General features: G+C 49.7%; 1 long non-coding RNA gene across 1 annotated transcript; it reads right to left on the reverse strand.

The window, feature by feature from the left end:
- Nucleotides 1-994: 994 nt before the first annotated feature.
- LOC139056997 (uncharacterized) lies at nucleotides 995-3,460 on the reverse strand. Its single transcript, XR_011512507.1, has 3 exons — nucleotides 3,437-3,460; nucleotides 2,193-2,249; nucleotides 995-1,130 (listed from the first exon to the last, which is right to left on the reverse strand). It is a non-coding gene; the product is annotated as an uncharacterized lncRNA (long non-coding RNA).
- Between the last annotated feature and the right edge of the window lie 17,115 nt (nucleotides 3,461-20,575).

Genomic DNA, 20,575 nt, shown 5'->3' on the forward strand with positions numbered 1-20,575 from the left:
TAATGTGCACCTCAATCTAAGTACACAGGTGTTTTTGCATTTCGCCCCCCTCGAAATGCGGCCGCCGTGGCCGGAGTTCAATCCTGCGACCTCGTGCTCAACAGCCCAACACCATAGCCACTGAGCAACAACGGCGGGTATGGCCCTCCCTATTTCTGTAAGTAGGCTATTTCATGCGAGTTGTCCCGACCTGGCACACGACCACTTGAAATTTCTTTTCGAAAAACTGGAGGCCCTTCAATATAGGACAAATGTTAATTTCAAGAAATACTTGTGTAACGCACCAAACTATGCATCATAAAAGGCATAGCCAAAAAATTGGTTCCTTCATTAAGGGGGCCAAATTTTTCAGGACAATAAAGTGAGGCCTTACACCAAAAATTTAACTGCTTATAAGCCACTGCTCAGTTTATTATGGGTCATTAAAAATGGACAAAATGGCCTATTAACTTTATTTTCATAGAACTCGCTTACAGCAAAAGCTGCAAATTTATGTAATCCACATTATTAGGGCTTGTGCTGCATGCAAAAACTGGTCTCAGGAAGATAAATTATGCAGCAGTGCAGAGAGATGAGGATGAACTAGCAAAAACAGTCAGTTTTGGTGTAAGTTTATCGGCATAATTATTATTGAGGCAGTCCTAGTAAATTTATGCCCAATAACATGTATGAAAGTACACTGTATTGTTTTTAAATTGCTAAAGCTTTATCAAAGCAGTTTTGTGTCAAGCAAGAAAAAAAACTGTACAATTGGTCTCCTACAAGTTTCAAAATTTGCATCGGATTTCGTCTAATCCACATAGCCTCTTGGCGGCTAAAGCAAAATGGATGGACTTGAGCATTCCTGCACCGATAGCAGGGAGTCTAAACTGCTTCGAAGTTAATTCTTTCATTGCTGAGTGGCTACAAGCCACTTCACTCAAAAATTTGCCACTTAATTACATGTATTTACCTCGATCTTTCTGTCAGCTTCCTGCCTGCTTGGCATCATCACGAAGGCTGCCAACTCCCTAGTGGACGTAGTCAGGACACGGTGGTGGCAGGATCCGCCAAAGGCTTCGAACTCCCTAGTGAACATAGTGAGGACACGGTGGTCGTAGGATGCAGGGGCGGGAGCCACCAGAGTGTACCTGCAGCAAATTTGCACAAACGCTCTTAGTCCTACCATGTCACAGCTTACAAGAAAAACTCAGCTGTCTGTGTAACATGGATACCAATACACATAAATGTAAACAGTTAGGTCCTACAACACAACTAGAACATTGACAAAGAAGAAATGGTACTTATGTTTATGAAAATCCAAGCAATGAAAAAAAAATGTGCATCCGATTTGTGCATGGAAGCTCAATGGTAACCTGAGCACATACCATCAAGTGATTTGCTAGTCAACTGCAAGCCTCTTAAAATGTCATTGTATATTTTTTACATGCACTAGGTTAAGCTGCATTAAAACAAATTCAATATCCCTGAATATAAGTAAATCACGAAGCAATTCAATTAATGAATTCCAGTGTTCATTAACGCAACAAAGTGCAAGCTCTGAATGAAGCTGGCCAAACTGGGTAGTGACAAATAACAATGTGGTTCTCTACATCTTGTTTTTCTGGCTTTCGCTGTAGCATTAAAATACACAAGAAATTTCACATTCCTGACATTTAACCCTGCAAATTTTTATTCCATAATGCATAATACTTCAGCAAGAGCACTAATGCTGTCTTTTAATCGTAAATAGTGATATAACAAGAAATTTTACTGGAGCCAATGTTTGGCAAGAAAACTTCTCTTCTTCTCTTTGTCGAAACATTGGCTCCAGCGATGCTCCTTGTTCTACGGCTCTTCACCATTTCAAGTCTCTGTCTTCCTGTTAACCTCTGTACTTTCAATGTTGTATCAATTAAATTTTAATAACGGAGAATTAGTAAATACAGCTGATGAAGAATTTGTGCTTGTTGGTAGATAATGACAGGAGTAACTGCGCAACATAGAGATACGGACAAAGGAGGCTTATGTGCGTCGTCTCCTACAGCCATGTTTCTCTCTTTTGGACGATTACTCTATCCAGATGTAAAAGTATTACCCTTTGCACAATAATGCTGAAATGAAAATGGCCAGGAAAGTGGACACAAAAATTAAAACAAATAGCATCATATGCTAATGAGATATGCAAAAATGCCTGCTACGATCTGTCTCACCCATAACGTGCTGGATAAGATGGCGTCTTCTTCTGGATGTTGCCATTTCTTCAATACCTAAAATAAAGTACATTTCAAAACTACAAAGATACACAGAACAACAGCAGTAGCAGAGGAGATAATGCATTGTTTAGTAAAAGAAAGTAAACTAATCTCTGATACACCGCAGACGAAATTTCCTTTATTAAATTAGTAGAAAAATACACCACACCTCATTTCATTCAATGATGTGAGCGTTTCTTGGTACAAGAAAAAAAGGTATTTCTGCATGAAAACAGTAAAATAATCATAGCATTCTACTTTCACAAAATACGCTACAGTGACAAAGCCAACTACGGCTGTATATACTTAAAATTGTTATATGCACCTTACAATAGCCAAGACAGGATAAACTTGGGTTCATGTGCAGCTCACCGGGAGATACAACTTTGCAATCAACTCATTTCTGCTTGCCAAATATCTGCACTAACATAAGACTACAAATAAAAAGACCCCCTTTTTCATAAAACACCGGACTCAAAATAGAAAATCCAGTAGGAATAGCACAAATTCTCTACACAACACAGCCAGGTTTTGTGCGCCTAGTAGGATTTACTATGTAAAGGTTGCAGCAAATTCATGCTTTTAAATATTTACAACCGTGAAAATAAGGATGACATAAAAAATAATAGCATTATACATCGGCTTATACTGTAAGCCAATGTGTTTCCGACTTGACGCCAAAGGCACATTTAATTTGTTCTGTTTCAGCGCTTTTAAAAGGTTGTGTCTGTTCGCTCGTGCATGCAGCCGCCTTACTGCTACGAAAATATCTGTGCTGCCACATCGCCTGACACTGCCATACAGCGTGGTAGCATTTTTATTATTCGCGGTAATATACCTAAAGCGCTAGTAAATCTTCAGCATAGACGACTGTTTTTTTTTCGACAACCTGTCTTCGCCAGCGAAAGTCACACTGGTCACACTACACTTCAAGTTACGCAGTACTTGGTATTCTACGGATTTTTCGATGCGACAGGCCACTCGTCATTGGAGTCTATTATCTATGGCAGTACAGCTTTGCTATAACTTCAGATGCTCTCCTGAGGCTTCCGTCTGCCAGTAGTATTTTCGCATACATACGCCCACGCATGCCTAAGAAACGTCGGTGAACTGCCAAGAGAAACGTGGTGCAAAATGTAGCCGTGCCGGCAGGGCCGATTACGCGCCGTTTGTAAACTCGGAACAAAAGCTGATATGCTTACCTGAGAGGTTAAGAGAAATATGGCTCAGGTCACTCTCCGCTGGTAGTCTTTTGTATGCATCTGGTCGTCTCTGCGTTGCGATCTCCCATATCACGAGGAAAATGCAGTGCAAAACGCAACACTTCCGGCGAGCTGCACTTCCTCGATGTCGGCAAAGACGAAATCGGCGACACGCCACTGCTGGCGGCAGTCGTCCTCGTCGCAATCACACAGCACGGACAGAAGTTCCCACCGTAACTTGCCGCAACGCCTGGTTGCAGTCGCCCATAACGCAGCGCTTTCAGAACCACTCCATAGAACAAAGAACCACCACTCGACAACAACGTACTCGCGCGAGATGCAACACGACTGAAAACTGGCGTCATACTATTGACGGCTTCGGCTTTGGATCATTTGAATCCGCACAACTAGTTTCGGTTTTTTTTCCTTGCGTTGAAACAAAAACTGCTTTGCTCACCGATAATTTTACGTCATGTAAGTAATGCTCACGAATGAAGCAGCCGTGAATTTAACACGCGTCTTGAATTACCCGCTACGTTCACTTCGCATAAGCAAAATTTGCTCGTCCGAGTGCGGTTACGTTTGAAATATCTATCGTTGGGCTGTCGGAGCGTGCTCGAAGTGGGAAGACGCGGCGTAATTGTTACTAATTTGCTTAGCTATAACGGTGCGGCTGCCCTTGATCTCTGTCGAGTGCAGTTTGCCCTGATGTAAGGTATAACTACAAAGCCGCCGACGTTGCTGAATAATCTAGTGCACCTGAAGCTGCCAGAACTCCGGTATTTTCTCCACAATTTCTTGCGACTGCGTTCCGCTGTCACCAAATGCGAGCGTAGTGTTTGACGGAGATTTAGCAACACATTTTCCCGAAATATCATTCACCGCTGTATCACGACGTGGAGAAGCAGCGTTGTTGGTCCTCAGTAAAATTTTCTCTTTATTGCGAATTTTTCGATAGCAGTTATATGGGCACAACCGTCGAAATATATCTGTTGGTTTTACCGCGAGCTTACGTATAAAGTCAAGTGCGATAAGATCCCATCCCGCGCCTTTGACTGTGCGCGTTAAAGGAAGTGTTCGAGGCTGAGCCGGGCTGGATGGGCGCCCCAAGTCAAGTATCTAAGGAGGTCACGTGATAAAACGCGCGCAAGCCGGGAGAGGGAGGCGCTAGTTTAGCGCGCTTCTCCTCCTCTAGCCGTTGCTCTAGCCCGGTCTTGCGCCACCCTCGCTCTGTTTTGGAGATAATTTCCGATGGATGCAAAGCTGGGAGTGGGGGGGGGGGGGGGGCGAGGGAAGGTAAGGGTGTGCTCAGATAGCGCAAATTTTCGGAGACGCTTTGATAGAAGAGGCAGCAGAAGCGTTCGGTCCGCTCTGCTCGCGCCCTTCATCACGCCAACGCTGTGACAGCGAGTGTTCGCCGTCATTCAGTGAGATCTGTTGATGTTTGCACGTGCGCGCGTGACCCAGTGCTTGCTAATTTCAGGAGTAAGGGAATGTTTACTGCAGTTTATTCAGCCGATGAAACTGCGAACCTTGGTTCGTGCAATAGTTCGTGCAGTGGTTCATGCAGCATTGGGGTGAAACTGCTGTGTTATTGTTTTTATATTTCTAGGGGGTTCCAAAGCAGTGTTGCGTACACTAATATTTGTTTCTGGTCGCGGAACGCAACGCACTGCGGTAGCCCAGTGGCTTTGGTGTTGCGCTGCTGAGCTCGAGGTGACGGGTCGAACCACAACCGCGGCAGTCACATTCCAACGGGGTCAGAATGCGAAAATGCGCGTATACCGTGGATTCCGTACACGTTAAATAACCCGAGCTGCTGAAAATAAATCTGCAGCTTTCCATTACCGTGCGCCTCATAACAAGATCTTGATTTTTGAACTTAAATTTTCAAAATTCAATTTTAAGTCGCGGAATTACACTTGCTATCGACACTGTTGAGGGCACCTACTGAACTTGTTATCTCGTTGCTGTGCTCTCTTTAGTAGCCAATACTTTTTTTTTAGATTTACTTATGGTCAGAATCCAGTGTGGCAAATCCAGGTCTTCCTTAGCATAGGAAACCAGCTATCGCTTAAGCGTGCGAGGTATCAACAAACATGGTCAAGGAAAATCAGTATATAGAGTTCGAAGTAATTGCAGAACATGACAAGGATAAAAGAATGATACACCGCATTACAACCAGGACAGGAACCCGAGGGCCTGCCTAAAACAGAAGAGTTTATCTGGTATTACTTCTCCTGCATTAAAATCTTTCTCTCGCCAGACTCATCTCAAATATCAGAGGAATGGCGATTTTCCACGACGACTCTTCGCGTGCTATTGAGAGTCAAACGACCCATGCGCAAATGTTGACTCTTGTTTTCTGACTCTACTCGCGTAAAAGTGGGTCTTCGGAAGAAAAAAGAGACTCAAGTTGCCGAGACTCACTTTTTACTCTCTTTTTTCTTAGAGTATACAGCAAACTAACCATAAAGAAAATTTTTCCTGATACGCGGTAGGCGGACAGGTGTACACCAGAGGGCTTGGTTATCTTGGAGGAACGAAGTCACCCGAGACGACGCATCACAACGAGATTTCCTCTTTTGCTGAGTGACCCTGATGTCGGCACGAGCAATCTCACGTCAGCGGGCAACGCGGGCAGCAAGCTGTACTCGGAGGGCACTCGGATGGAGCAGTGGGTGTCCGAAGGAAGGTTGGGCAAGGCAGAAGAGAGAGTGCGGCCGTATACGGGGAGAAATCGACTGTAGTTAGTTGTGCATTGGACGGCAGTACGTGTTATAAGCAAACGCGACAAAATGAGCTGTCCCAGTTCGTCTGCTCGGGTTCGATATACCTAGAGGTCATGTTCAACAAATTTCGTGCACAGGCGTTCAGTAAGACCATTTGATTGTTGAGGGTGCATTGATGTAGTCTTATGAGCGCTGGTAAATACCTCGAGTACTTCAACAAGAACACATAAAAGAAACACTTTTCCAAGGTTACTCAGGTACGGCCTTGCACAAAACGATAGCGCGGAGAAAAAACTCGGCCACTTCAGTGTCAGAACCAGAGTGAAGACCTGCAGTCTCATCATACAGCGTTCGATTACCCACAGCAGTCATAATCCAGCGACTTAGCGCGGTTGTTGGCAGAAGGGAGCCGCGTAAGTCCTTGCACAGAAATACGAAGCGGTCTGATGGGGCAAAGCACATGTTGTAGTGTACAGGTGGGAAGGAATGTCTTGTGTTTTTGATGTCATGACTCACATAAGCGCGCTTACGTGGTGACACTTGTAAAGACCAGGCCAGAAGAAGCCTTCTTCATACTTGAAACTACAACCAAAGCTGATGACCCAGCACGATCCGACTTGTGATATCGCTGAGCGAGTAAAAAGTGTGAGCGGACGAACGCTGGACGGATCAAAGAAGTCAACCACTTCCCGCGCTTCACCCGATTTAAAATTCCCCAAAACAAACATAAAAAAATAACTAAACAGAAATAATAGTTTCTGTTCCCTAAAATTTCTTTATATATAAAATCTTCCGAATGACAAGAAATGTGAATATCAAAATCTACTTCGTTCCTCGAGATCTTGGGATGTCCGGAAACCACAAGGAGCGCGCATGTTCTTTGAAACCTCAACTAGTACTCGCCTTCCGGGGGTTGTTTCGGTTGTTCGGCATCCCGTCTTTTTTTTATGTAGCTCTGCGGTTTCACTTTCGACAAGCAAGGCGGCTGTATGGTGGTCATTATCCAGCATGTTGATTCTCCGATTGGTTGCCGAGAGGTTTCTTGGCTTTGAACTTCTGCCGAGAAGCGGAAGTCTTGCAAAATACAATTCTGTGTTTTCATGAAGCTGACGAAAGCTGACGCCTGTTCCAGAGAACCCTCCGTCTTGCAGGCTCAAACCCGCTCGTGATAGCTGGCGGCCTTAACCCTGAACATCGCATCTGGGGTTACGTGTATGACACCTCCAAGGGTACCGCACTGTGGCAGTATGCGAACAACCTGAAACTATCCCTAGTGGCGGACAAGGCGTTCTCTACCCCTTCATCGGCACATGAACACAGCCAATGCCCGCTGGTCCAATCTTGCGGAGGATCTTGGTAGTAACCATCTCATACTGACCGTGCACTTACCTAACACCGTCAGAAAGTCCAAGTGGTGCACGTTGGTCAACTGAGACCTCTTTCGCATGACTCGCGCTTGACGACTCTCTTAACGCACTGCCCCGAACCTCGAGACGGCGACGCCTTAGCTCAAGGCCAACGTCGGTAAGGCCACGAAAACAGCCAGCACGGATATACCAACCGAGAAGATTGACAGCCGCCTCGCCCACTTGCTCGAGGCCAAATAGTCTCTCCTGACACGATGGAAGAGCCAGCATCTCAACAGTAGGCTCCGCAAACGCATTGGCGAACTGAACAAGAACATAACAGAACACTGCAGCACCTTATCCAAACAGCATTCGGACGATGTCTGTAACTCCGTCGGTAGAAAGGTCCGCAACGGGAAGACGTGGAACCTCCACGAACACCTGCTCGATGACACCAACACCCACATGAACCAGCGCCACTAGCCCAGCAAAGTCCTTCACTAGGCCAAAGGCACTGTTTCGCCGGATGACGTCGTCAGGACCTTTGTGCATAAGTGCCTGCCGATACCCACAGGCCCGCCAACCCTACATCCCGATTACACAGGTACCGAAAACACCATATCAGCTCAAGTGCTCCTCCGCCAAAACGGAGTTGATACAGTACTGTCGAAACAAACAAGGCAAACATGGTAAGGGGTAGAAACCGCCGATCGAGCGCTACATCACCGTTCGCACCAGAGACGGTCGCCTCATCCCCAGGATCGACTCCATCAGAATCCTGGGAATGATAATCGAGGAGGGCGGATCAAACATTCAAATGGTCCACAAACTGACGATAAAAAATGACAACGCGATACTACTCGTACGCAGAGTGGCCAACCGTCAGCACGGCCTCAACGAAGACAGTCTGCTACGTCTCGTATACGCGTTCGTCCTATGTAGCTTTACCTATGTCGCAGTAACGCACAAGTGGAAACAATCGGAGCATGAAGAGCTCTAGACACTCATCCCAAAGGTAGTGAAGCGGGCCCTCGGGCTCCCGATCGCTACGCAAACGTATCGACTCCCAGAGCTCGGGGTGCACAATACGGTCGACGAGATCGCCGAGTCTCAGGAGAGCGCGCAGGTGATACGACTGACGACGACCAAGACGGGCCCTTGCGCGAGCTCGGCTTCTTCCCACCGAACAGCCAGGATCCACCGGAGTTTACGTCGGTTCCCCACGAGCTCCGCGACCTTATCATAATCACAGATGGGCTCCGCATTTTTCGACCAATTCGGACCGCTACCCATAAATGAGCCATCAACCATTGGTTGTGTCTCATACGGCTCAAGTTTCCGACCACCTAATTACCGGTTTCAAGCCGATAGGCCCGTTTTTGGGGTTTTTATCGGACTTTCGACGCCTCCCGCGTAGCCGAGCGGAGCGCAGGCGCTGGGCCTGATGTTACGTCCAGCGCTTTGACGGTGCTTGCGGGCAGCAAGACCGACACCATGGCATCGACGCAGCCTGAAATCGGTCTCCGCCACACGAATTTGCCGAATTCTAAATCAACACTGAGCGGAGTCGCCGAAAATACGCTCGAAGCTCAAGAAATGGAAGCCGACTACCTCGAAGCCACCTCCGACCTAGAGGCAGTGGAAACCGAGGACTACGAAGGCGCCTTTATGTTTCATGAAGCAGCGGACCCAACAAATCATCCGAAGAGTGAGTACGATTGGACACTCTTCCTGACCAAGCACCAAATTATGGCCCAAAAACGCGGTTTACGGAACGCCGCCATTTTAAAGCACAGAGAGCCCCAGCTGGGGCAAACAATGGCAAGATGGCGCCGGCGAGTGCCGTCACAACGAGCGACGCAGCTGCCTGCGCGGAAAGCGCGACCGCGTCAAACTCTATCCGAGGGAGAGCAACGCAGCGGCCTAGGCAAAGGGTGCCACGGCTCCCGAAAAATGACGCGATGGTTATTATTAGACCGAAGGATGGATTGCCGGTGAAGGCACTACAAGGAGCCGATGTAGCGAAAGCCATCAACGCGGCCTGCGGAAACAAGATTAGAGGCGGCAAGGACATTATCATCAGATTGCGACTAGGCTCCAACATCATAATAGCCAGCACACCAAGCGACGAGACCGCGAAGATAATTCGAGGAATCACCAGCTTGAGTTTCGGAGGACCCTCCTTTCAAGTCAACACCTACGTAGCGACACCTGAAGATTGCAAGCGTGCCGTGATCCACGGGATAGACGCCAGGACCACGGAAGAAGAATTGATGGAAAACCTGACACTGCGCACCCAGGGTGTAACCATACTGGGGGCCAGAATGCTGGGGAAGTCGAAGACAGCCCTCATTACCTTCGACGTACCCTTCATTCCCAGGATTCTCAACTGGTGGGGAGGCAAATACAAATGCCACCCATACCGACCGACGAGGCAAGTGTGCTACAACTGCGGAGAGCAAGGCCACAGATCTGACGTATGTCCAACGCCGGATGCCAAGGCCTGCAGGCAGTGCGGAGCACGGAACCCGCCGGAAGGACATCAATGCCAGCCAAAGTGCCTGGTATGTGGAGGCGACCATGTCACCGGGTCCAGGGACCGCAAGGAGTGCCTGAAGCAGTTCAAGGAGCTTCGCGGGCCGGCCTATGGCGGGCGGCAAAGCCGCCAAAAGAGCCGGAGCGGGCAGCAGCAGCAGCAGCATTGGAAGAGATGGCTCAGCTCAGAGGGCGACCAGAGCCAATCTCGGAACCAGAGCCAGGAGCCGAGGGGGAGTTCGCGGAGCCGTTCACGGAACAGTTCGCGAAGCCGATCACGGACCAACGCTCCCCAGTCGTCCCAAGGCATCAAAGGAGGCAAGCAACAGCCGCAGCAGCAGCGGCACCAGAAGAAGCAGAAGCCCAACAACAACATTAACAACGGCAAGGTGAGCTGGGATGCAAGCCCTCCCAAATCGCTTGTTCCGCACTCGGGTAACAATAGTCGAAATAACATCAGTACACACCAGACTCAGTTCGAAAAAGAAAATAAGGTCCTCAGACAAAAGGTAGAGGAGCAGGATAAAAAGACTGAAGAGCAAATGAGAGCAGTTAGGGACCTCAAATCGGGAGCCCCTCACAGGGCATCGCATCCACAACAACAGGCATCAGAAGCACTCGAATACTTTGTCAAGTTCATGGCAGAGATGCGACAGAAATTCAACATAATAGAGCCACGAATACAGATGCAAAACCCAGACATACGCAACATGCGTAAGCAAGAAAGAACACAAGGGGTCAAAGACAAATTTGACCAGCGATGTCCAACATTAGGCCTATATTTACATAACTAATCATGGCCAGACCCAGTAAAGGAAAAGGCAAAAACGAAAAACTTGAAATCTGGCAGTGGAATTGCAGAGGCTACCGAAGAAAACAAGGATAACTACAACAGTTCATCAACAAGCAGTTAATTCCACCCGACGTCATTGCTCTGCAAGAGACCTGGGGCTTCACGCCACAATTGCAGGGGTATACATGCCAAGCAAACGAGGTCACTGGTCGAAGAGCCATTCTGATCAGCAGCACCCTTGCCGCCATAGCACACGACAAGATTGCTGACACAGACATTGATCATGAGATTACCGAAATTATACCGAAAAAGAAGAACGGGGGAAGTACTTTTATTGTAAACTTATACAGTCCTCCAAAGCAGAAGAAGGGCAAATTCATGCACCTCTTCCACGGTGTGAGCAGGTTGGCTAAAAACAACACGCTCGTAATCGTTGGAGACTTCAACGCCAAGGATCCTAGCTGGGGATACAAGCCCACCGATAAAAAGGGTACGACAGTCAAGGAGTCGGCTGACAACATAAACAGCCAACTCTTACCAGACCCAGAGGTCCCCACCAGGATGGGAAACAGCGTCCAGGAGGACACCAGCCCTTACTGTTATAGGCTTGTAGCGCAGCTCGGAAGAGCAAAAAAGGAATAGGGTAGGGGTAATCAAAGGGAACGGGAAACAGAGTGAGCGCTCACTCTGTTTCCCGTTCCCTTTGATTACCCCTACCCTATTCCTTTTTTGCTCTTCCGAGCTGCGCTACAAGCCTATAACAGTCATGACATACCAACTCGCCCAAACTGCCACGCTTTTGACCAGCCCTTACCTCACCTTCGTAAGAAGAGCGAGACAGGCGGTCTGGGAAAATATGCTGGAAAGCCTGGGTAGTGATCATTACATCATCAAGACGCAAATCGGAATGGCTCACGTAAAGCGTCGGATAGGTACAGCAAAAATAACGGATTGGGATGCCTTTAAACAAGCCTGTGATGGACATCCGCTGGGCGCGATACTGTCAATCGAGGAATGGGGGAATATGCTGAAGGAAAGGCAAAGCGAGTACACCAAGGAGGTTGACCGCACAGAGCGAATACCGCAGGTTGACTCTAGACTGCTTCGGCTATGGGAGGCAGGACAGAGCCTCACCAAAAGGTGGAGGAGACAGAAGTTTAATAGGAAGCTAAAGCTGGAGATTGCGGAAATTACGCAAAAGACAGAAGAATATGCGGAACAATTGGCGAGAGCGAATTGGCAGCAATTTAGCAATTCCTTAAGCGGAACCCTGAGTACCGCCCGCACGTGGAGCATACTCAAAGCACTCCTGGACCCGACTGAAACCAAGTCGGAGAACAACAGGGCCATACAGAGGCTGGTTCACCAGTTTCAGGGCACAGAGTATGAGCTCATAGAAAGAGTAAGGCACAAGTTCTTCGGGCATGGTGACCCAGCAGCCTGCACGGAGTCCTACAAGGGGAAAGAAAATTCTGATCTGGACAGGCTTATAACCAAAGAGGAAGTATACGCAGCAATAAGAAATACCACTAGGAATACGGCTGCAGGCGCAGACAAGATAAAAAACGCGCTGATTCGGAACCTCAGTGATGAGCTGGTAGTCGAACTTACGGACTATCTCAACAAGCAGTGGGCGGAGGAGACAGTACCCGAGGAGTGGAAGCATTCGGAGGTAGTGATGATTCCAAAACCTGGCAAAAAACTGTGGCAGAAGGATTCCTGGCAAAAACCTGAACTGTGGCAGAAGGATTCATGGCTACGTCAGGGCCTTCCTCTATAACCGGACAGCAACAATCGGCCTGGGAGCAGTCAGACCAGAGAAGTTTCGCACCCCGAACAAGGGAACTCCTCAAGGGTCGGTCACCTCCCCCATCCTCTTCAACGTCGCAATGATCGGGCTAGCAAGACAACTCGAACCACTTGAAGGCATACGGCCCGCCATTTACGCTGACGACATCACGGTATGGGTTAACCGGAGATCGCTCAGCGAACAAGAAGAGTGCCTGCAAAAAGCCTGCTCGACGGAGAAGTCCGAGCTCCTAAGGGTGTGGATAGGCAAATAAAATTGAACGGTCCCTACAAGCGATGAGCTCAGCCTCAACGTATACCTCGCGGGACAACGCCTTCCGGAGAAGACCACCATTCGGATCCTGGGGATGTGGCTTCAGTCCAATCAACGGCGCAATCATACTCTGACACTGCTGAAGACTGCCACCATGCAGGTAGCCCGTATGATCAACAGAGTATCTAGCAAGAGACACGGTATGAAGGAGAGCGACACACTTAGGCTAGTCACGAGCCTCGTGGTTAGCAGAGTGGTGTATAGACCTTTCCTACCACAAACGGATCAAGCAAGAAGAACAAGCGTACGCCATACTGCGAAAGGCGTACAAAACTGCGCTTCACCTGCCGCAGCGCACATCGACCGAGAAACTGCTGGCCCTGGGACTGCACAATACCTTCAGTGAACCAAGAGAAGCACTACTATGCTCTCAGGCACGTAGGTTGATGCAGACCCCCACAGGAAGGGTGCTCCTTCGAAGATATGGCGGCGGCAACACGATCCAAGAGATCGAGCGTACCGACGCCATTCCGGACAGGTATCGCAGTACACTGCGAGTCGCACCGATACCCAAGAATATGGACGGGAACCTGCACAAGGCGCGTAGAGAAGCAAGAGCGCAGTACGTGCACAGAACCTTGGTGAACAAGAACAACACAAGGTATACGGACGCGGCAACGTTCGTCAAAGACGGAAGACACAACAGCAGAGCAGTGGCGCCGGTGGTTAATTCGGACCTCAAGGAGATCACGAGCGCATCACTACAGGACTGCACGGTAGTCGAGGCCGAAGAGGCAGCTGTGGCTCAGGCAGCACTGTAGGGCTATCGATCTTGCAGGTCCCTAACGATAATAACAGGCTCTCAAGCAACACGCCGTAATTATACAAACGGCAGAACTAGGCGCAGAGGAGGCCACATACTCTGCTCATGCGACCCGGGAAACAAAGTTCAGCGTACCATAATCTGGGTACCAGGGCACACTGTCATAACAGGGAACCAAGAGGCGTATAGGATAGCTCGAGGGCATACCAACCGGGCGTCCGACGCATCCAGCCTTGAGGAACCCGAGTCAGTACCCATGGGCTGCTCAGATTTCCTAAATTATTATAAAGGGGTCAGATTGAAGTACCCGCCCCCGGATAAGGATCTAAGCAGAGAGAATGCTGTTGCATGGCGACAACTGCAGACGGGTACTTTCCCGAATCTAAACCTTCTGTGTAAAATTTTCCCTACACAATATGAGGCTAAGTGCCCATGGTGCGGAGAGAAACCAGACCTGTACCACACATCATGGGCCTGTCAAAATATTGAGTCCCCAACTATCTATAAAATTAAAAACCCGAGTGCGGAACAGTGGGAGAGTATGCTTTCCAGCGTAAGCTTGAACGGCCAAAAGCGCCTAGTAGAGCGAGCTCGCTGGTTGGCCATACTCAATGGAGCCTTGGACTAGGGCACCAACCCTGTGATTGCAGACAGAAGAATCCGTCAGAAAATAGAAGAGGCCGTCTGAAGCCGCGAAGATCTCTTTTCTAGAGCCCAATAAATGTTTTCCGATCCGATCCGATATCACAATCACACCCATTCCGCGAAACGTACATCCGGAACACAATCGAGGCAGGCGCTTAGCACGGGTGACCGCTTTCCTCAAACGCTTAGACAAGAAAGCCGACTACATCGCTTTCGGGGACGTCGGCGCCTACTCATGCAAACGAGCCTTCGCCGCGGTAGCGGTCTCGTCCTTGCAGCGGACCCTGAACTCTGCCACGGTACACACATGCGACCCCGAGGTGGCAGAGCAAGGGGGCATAGCCATGGCAATGCTCGACGGCAAGCGAAAGATAATATTCAGCGTCTCGAGACCGGCCATCAAAACGTTCGAGAGAGGAGTCGTCTCCGACCAGGCGTTACGCGTCCACACTGTCATCTTGTTTGCCCCCCACCGGGGTCAGATCTCGGGCGCCCAGCTCAACCTCAACAAGACAGCCCACAACGCTGCGCGCGCGCTTACCGATCACGCCGTCACGCCGGGAGGGCAACCCCATTTCGATGAGTTGGAGGCGAACAGGGACGCTCCAGTAACGCACAACGAAATCACTAAACATGTTTGGTTGCGACGAGGTCTGTTTCCGCCCCCGCACCCTAATCTAAACAAGGTGCAGGCGCTAACGCTACGCTTGTTACAAACACATACCTATCCCAACGCCGCCATGTTACACATCATCTACCCGGATGACCACCCCGACAATGCCTGCCCCTTGTGCGGGGTCACGGCGATACTCGCACACGTGCTCTGGGAGTGCAGAAACGCTCCACCCGACTATACCTCGGACAAGTGGGAGAAGACCCTATGAAGCCCGCTCAATGGGCCGTCCAACAGGCTCGCGCAGCGGCCGCCAGGTATTCTCTGTCGGTCTCTGCGTGGGAGACACCCAATGCCCGCGGACGTGCGTGATGCACGACATTTACTAAAGTTTGTCCGAACCTATCCTGACGTCAAACCATCAATTTCGTCGACTAATACTTTGCTGCCCTTCGGCACCTATAATAAGACTTCAGATCTTGAAAAAAACTTATCGGCAGCATGGAGAAGTCTGTGCAATGCACCTGCAATTTTGCGAATGTGTATGTGGTCGCGGTCCAAGGTAACAACTACGTCAGCTTGCTGATTGGAGGAAGCAGTAGCCTGTGAGCAGCGTCACAGGAAGGGCCGTTTCGCAAACACCAATTTGACGTTGCATGACGTTGCGCAAGGCCTCCATTGCAGAAATGTTCCGCTAATATTATTGCGATAGCAATTATATCAAAACATTGCCGCGATGTTCTGTATAAAGTCCAAGGCGATAACACCGTCGCCGCGCCTCGTATGCGGCACGTGCGAGTGAAAGCACTCGAGGGAAGCCGACGATCGCGGTTCAATCTGGCACGCGAAGGAGAAAGCGGAGAACAAACACACCATCTTCCATCGCGCGAAAGGCCGTGTGGGAATGGAAGGAAGGGAGAGCGTGACGCGTGACACTCTGGTAGCCGGGCGCAAGGGGAACCGGGCGCAAGGGGAACCGGGCGCAAGGGGAACCGACGATCGCGGCTCAATCTCGTGCGCCATATGTGGAGGAAAGTGGGGAGGCAGCGCTGGAGGGATGTCGAGGGCTTCGATTCCGCCAACAAGTGCGCGCTTTAAACGGCCGCGCGCGGTCACATGCGCCATATTTTGAAACGGTTCTGCAGATGGTTCATGCCTTTGTGCGCCCTGTGTTTTAGCCGCTCTTGCGTTGAAGCCACCGACGGCATGAAGGTCGTGCCGCGCTTGCTCACACTAGAGCTTTCACAGGGAGTGTCCGCGCTCACCGAGTGGGATGTGGTCGCGTTTGCTTGTGCGCACTGATGCCATGTTTGTTATTTCAGTTAGCAAGAGAACGTTTCCAAGTTTATGCGGCCAATAAAACTAGTGCAGCCTTACCTCATAAAGCAGTTGCTATCGCCATCGACGTTTCGTGTTTCGAGCCAAGTGCGACTTTTTGGGGGTGCGACGAGCCACGCGTATACTCATGATCACCCACGTGCAATGGCAGCCAAGCGGTATTCACATCTCCGCATTTTCCCCTTCGTCGAAGCCATGACATTTTTTTGCTCATAACACGCGTTCATAAAATTTGCATCTCTGTCGAGTGCTCTCGGCAGTTGGGGTTAGGATTTTCATTCTTTTGGTTTCTCGAGATAGAGATAACGTGGTATAGAATGGGTGCTCATCACCACATGGTTGATCGCTTATGCTGTATCATGGTAGAAAACAAGCGCGTTAGCGTAAATATGCGATCGCTCGTTCCGTTTCCCGGGGACGCATTCTTGGAAAGTATTCTGTAAGAGTCCATCTAGTGGATTGTTCACCTAGTTTGTTCTGTTGTGAATTCCTTAACTACTGGCTTAGTTCTATGACTAGTTATTGCCTTTATATTGTCACGTGGTAGTGACGGTGAAGAAAGAAGCAATACGGTGGAATACAAAACTAGCTTTTATTGGGCGAACCTGTGCCCACAAAAAAAAACAGGCTACACTTATAACACAACGATAGCGGCGAACACGGTCGGCGATCGTCGGAAAAACTGATCAGCGGGTCAAGCGCGTCGGCTTTCATACAGGAATCATCGAATGTTCCAGATTAAACGTTCGGACCCGCGTGCCTTCCACAAAGTTCTACACCATTCGCGTTACGCGATGAAATCAGATAATACAAGGTTCGCCGACAACATAGAGCCAGGTAGAAGCATCGATAACTTTCCAATAACTTCGGATGCATGCAGGCGCGTGCCGCGCTGTGCGATAACATTTTGTTAGGTGGCGAAACGTGGTCGGCCGATAAAGATAAGTACACGTGTCAATATTGCTACGGAACAGCCGCCAGAGTGTGACTGCACTGAGGAGGACGAAGGCGACGTGTGTGCCGGCTTGATACAGCGTCGCCATTTTGGCCTCCGTGAGATTCCTTGTAAATAAATTGTAAATGGTATTCGGCTTCAGCTTCACGTAACATTAATTTGGTGGAGGTGGACATTCCCCGTACCTGTCATGGAGCTTCGCAGCAATCGCAACGACGACAATTCAACTTCGGCTCCTGCTGGCGGCACTTCATCTTCGCAAGCGTCTCCGCCTGCAGCCCCTACCTACGTCGCCGCTTCCCCACCTCTGGATCCTGGTGTTTTCAACGGAGTCGGCAGTCCTGATGTTGACGACTGGCTCCGCTTATACGAACGTGTCCGCACCAGTCACAGGTGGGGTCCGACAATTATGCTTGCCAACGTACTTTTCTACCTTGACGGAGCTCCATTGGCGTGGTTCCAGACACACGAAGGGGATATCTCGAGCTGGGATCTCTTCAAAGTGAAGCTATGCGACCTTTTTGGCAATTCGTTTGGTCGACAAGTCAATGCCAAGAAAGCCCTTGCCACTCGTGTACAGGCGTCGACCGAGTCCTACGGGTAGTACATTCTCGACGTCTTGGCCCTTTGTGCCTAGGCTGACCCGAACATGACTGAGGACGAAAAGGGTAATCATGTCTTCAAAGGGATTGCTGACGACGCCTTCAATTTACTGGTGTTTAAGAACGTCACCAGCGTCGATACCATCCTCAAAGAGTGCCGCCGTCTCGAGCATGCTAAAAGCTGCCAGGTATCCCAGCACATCATGCGACTCCCCAACACAGCTGCTACGTCATCCTGTGACGATCTCTTCCACCAGCCGTCGCGATGTGACAACTTGACCCGCATCATTCGTCGTGAGGGCGAAGCGGCACAACCGCCGGCCCCTTCATTCCCGTTACCTGATCATTCTCCGGTGACAATCTCCTTGATCCAGGTCGTCGTCCGTCAAGAGTTGTCCAACGTCGGCCTGCAATCCATTCGTTCCGTACGCTCGGAACATTTGTCTCCACGCACGTCCCCACTGCGCTCATCTTACTCCTCTTCTGGACAGCGCAACCCCTCCGAATGGCGAACCGTGGACGAGCAACGCGATCTGTTTGAACTTCCGACGCATTGGACATGTCGCTCGCCACTGCCGCAGCCGCTGGTCTTCTCCGACGCGCTTTTATCCTGATTACCCCCCTCGCCCCTCTAGCGCATCCTTTTCCTTCACCCATTCTATGCCAACTCCATCATCTGACCCTGCGACACCTTTGACATGACCCCGCTACTCCCGCTCGGCTTCTCCCTCCCGCCGCCAATCTCGCTCGCCCCCGTCACGCCGTGCTCCTTCTCCGACCTACTCGCCGCACCCCCGATCGGAAATCTAGACAGTGAAGCTTCTGGAGATGAACCTGCATTGACGACATTGGCACGAAATTCTCGCTTCACCTTACCCATGAACAAGAATCATTTGGACGTTCTCGTCGACAACGTTCCTGTGTGCGCGTTGATTGAAAGGGGTGCATGTGTCCATTATCAGTGCTGCTCTTCGCCGTCAGCTCAAGAAAGTTCTGACGCCTGCCCAGAACCGAGTTGTACAAGTCGCCGACGGAGGGGCTGTCGCTATTGTTGGCATGTGTTCTGCCCGACTCACCATTGCTGAGAGACACACCGTCGTTCTCTTCATCGTCATCGAGCATTGCCCTCACGAACTCATTCTCGGTCTGGATTTTCTTGCCAATCATTTTGCCCTCATTGACTGTTCCGCTGGCTCACTTCACCTTGACTTGCCTCTTCTTGCCGACCCTACGGACCCGCCTCCAAGCCATCTGAGCTGCATAGATTTTATTTGCCTATCGCCTCACTCTGTGACACACGTCGACTTGTTGTCCTCACCAGACGTACCTGACGGCAATTACGTGGCCTCACTAATTCCGGCCGTTATGCTTACACATGGTGTTACCATGCCGCACACTGTGCTGAAAATTACTGGCAACCGCACCTACCTTCCACTTGTCAATTTCGCACTAACCGCGCAAATTCTGCCTCAGGGGATCTCCTCGGCTATAGTTAGCGCTTTGCAGGATGATGAGGTCGAGCCATTCAGAGTGGAATATCGTTACAGCTCAGCCCATACCGTGACGTCATCGCACGGTACTGACGTCGACATTAAGAAGATGGTTCCCTCTGACCTTACACCTGCTCAAGCTGATGCTCTTTGCCTCGTTCTTGAAGGCTAGTGCGACATTTTTTAATTTGACCATAGAACCTTAGGTCAAAAGTCCGTCATGACCCATCGCATAAATACTGGCGATGCGAACCCTATTCACCGGCGTCCATATCGTGTTTCTTCGTAGGAACGAGCTGTTATCCAACAGGAAGTCAAAAAGATGCTTGCAAAGGAAATTATCGAGCCTTCCTGTAGTCCCTGTGCATCACCCGTCGTACTTGTCAAAAAGAAGGATGGAACATGGCACTTTGGTATAGATTATCGCCACCTGAACAAAATCACAAAAAAGGACGTGTACCCTTTGCCACGTATTGATGACGCTCTAGACTTCCTGTACGGTACTACCTATTTGTCTTCTATCGACTTACGGTCCGGCTACTGGCAGATATCCGTCGATGATATGGACCGAGAGAAGATTGCATTTGTTGCCCCTGACGGCCTTTATCAGTTCAAGGTGATGCATTTCGGTCTCTGTAACGCACCCGCCACCTTCGAACAATTGATTGACTCTTTGCTTCAGGGGTTCAAGTGGTGCACCTGCTTGTGCTATCTGGAAGACGTCATCGTTTATTCGCCCACATTCGACGCGCATCTAGGCCGTCTTTCAGCGATTCTTGACGTGTTCCGCCGCGTCGGTCTCCAGTTGAACTCGTGAAAATGTTATTTTACTCGCTGCCAAATTGCCATCCTTGGGCACCTCGGAGACGCCAGAGGCGTGCGACCCTATCCGGACAAAATTCACGCCGTTACGAATTTTCCTGTTCCGAAGTCTACCAAGAACGTTCGTAGTTTCGTAGGGCGGTGGTCTTATTTGCGACAATTTGTGAAGGATTTTGCGACCATCGCACGTACCCTTACCGACCTCTTGAAGAAAGACGCCCCTTTTTCTTGGGGTGCTGACCATGCCGCATCTTTTTCGCAGCTGACTATTCTCCTTACCACGCTTCCAATTATGGCCCACTTTGACCTGACTGCCTCAACGGAAGTTCAAACTGATGCCAGTGGTCACGGCATAGGAGCGGTGTTAGCACAGCGCCAGCGTG

The sequence above is a fragment of the Dermacentor albipictus genome, chromosome 3 (assembly GCF_038994185.2).
Source record: "Dermacentor albipictus isolate Rhodes 1998 colony chromosome 3, USDA_Dalb.pri_finalv2, whole genome shotgun sequence".
Lineage (NCBI taxonomy): Eukaryota > Metazoa > Arthropoda > Arachnida > Ixodida > Ixodidae > Dermacentor > Dermacentor albipictus.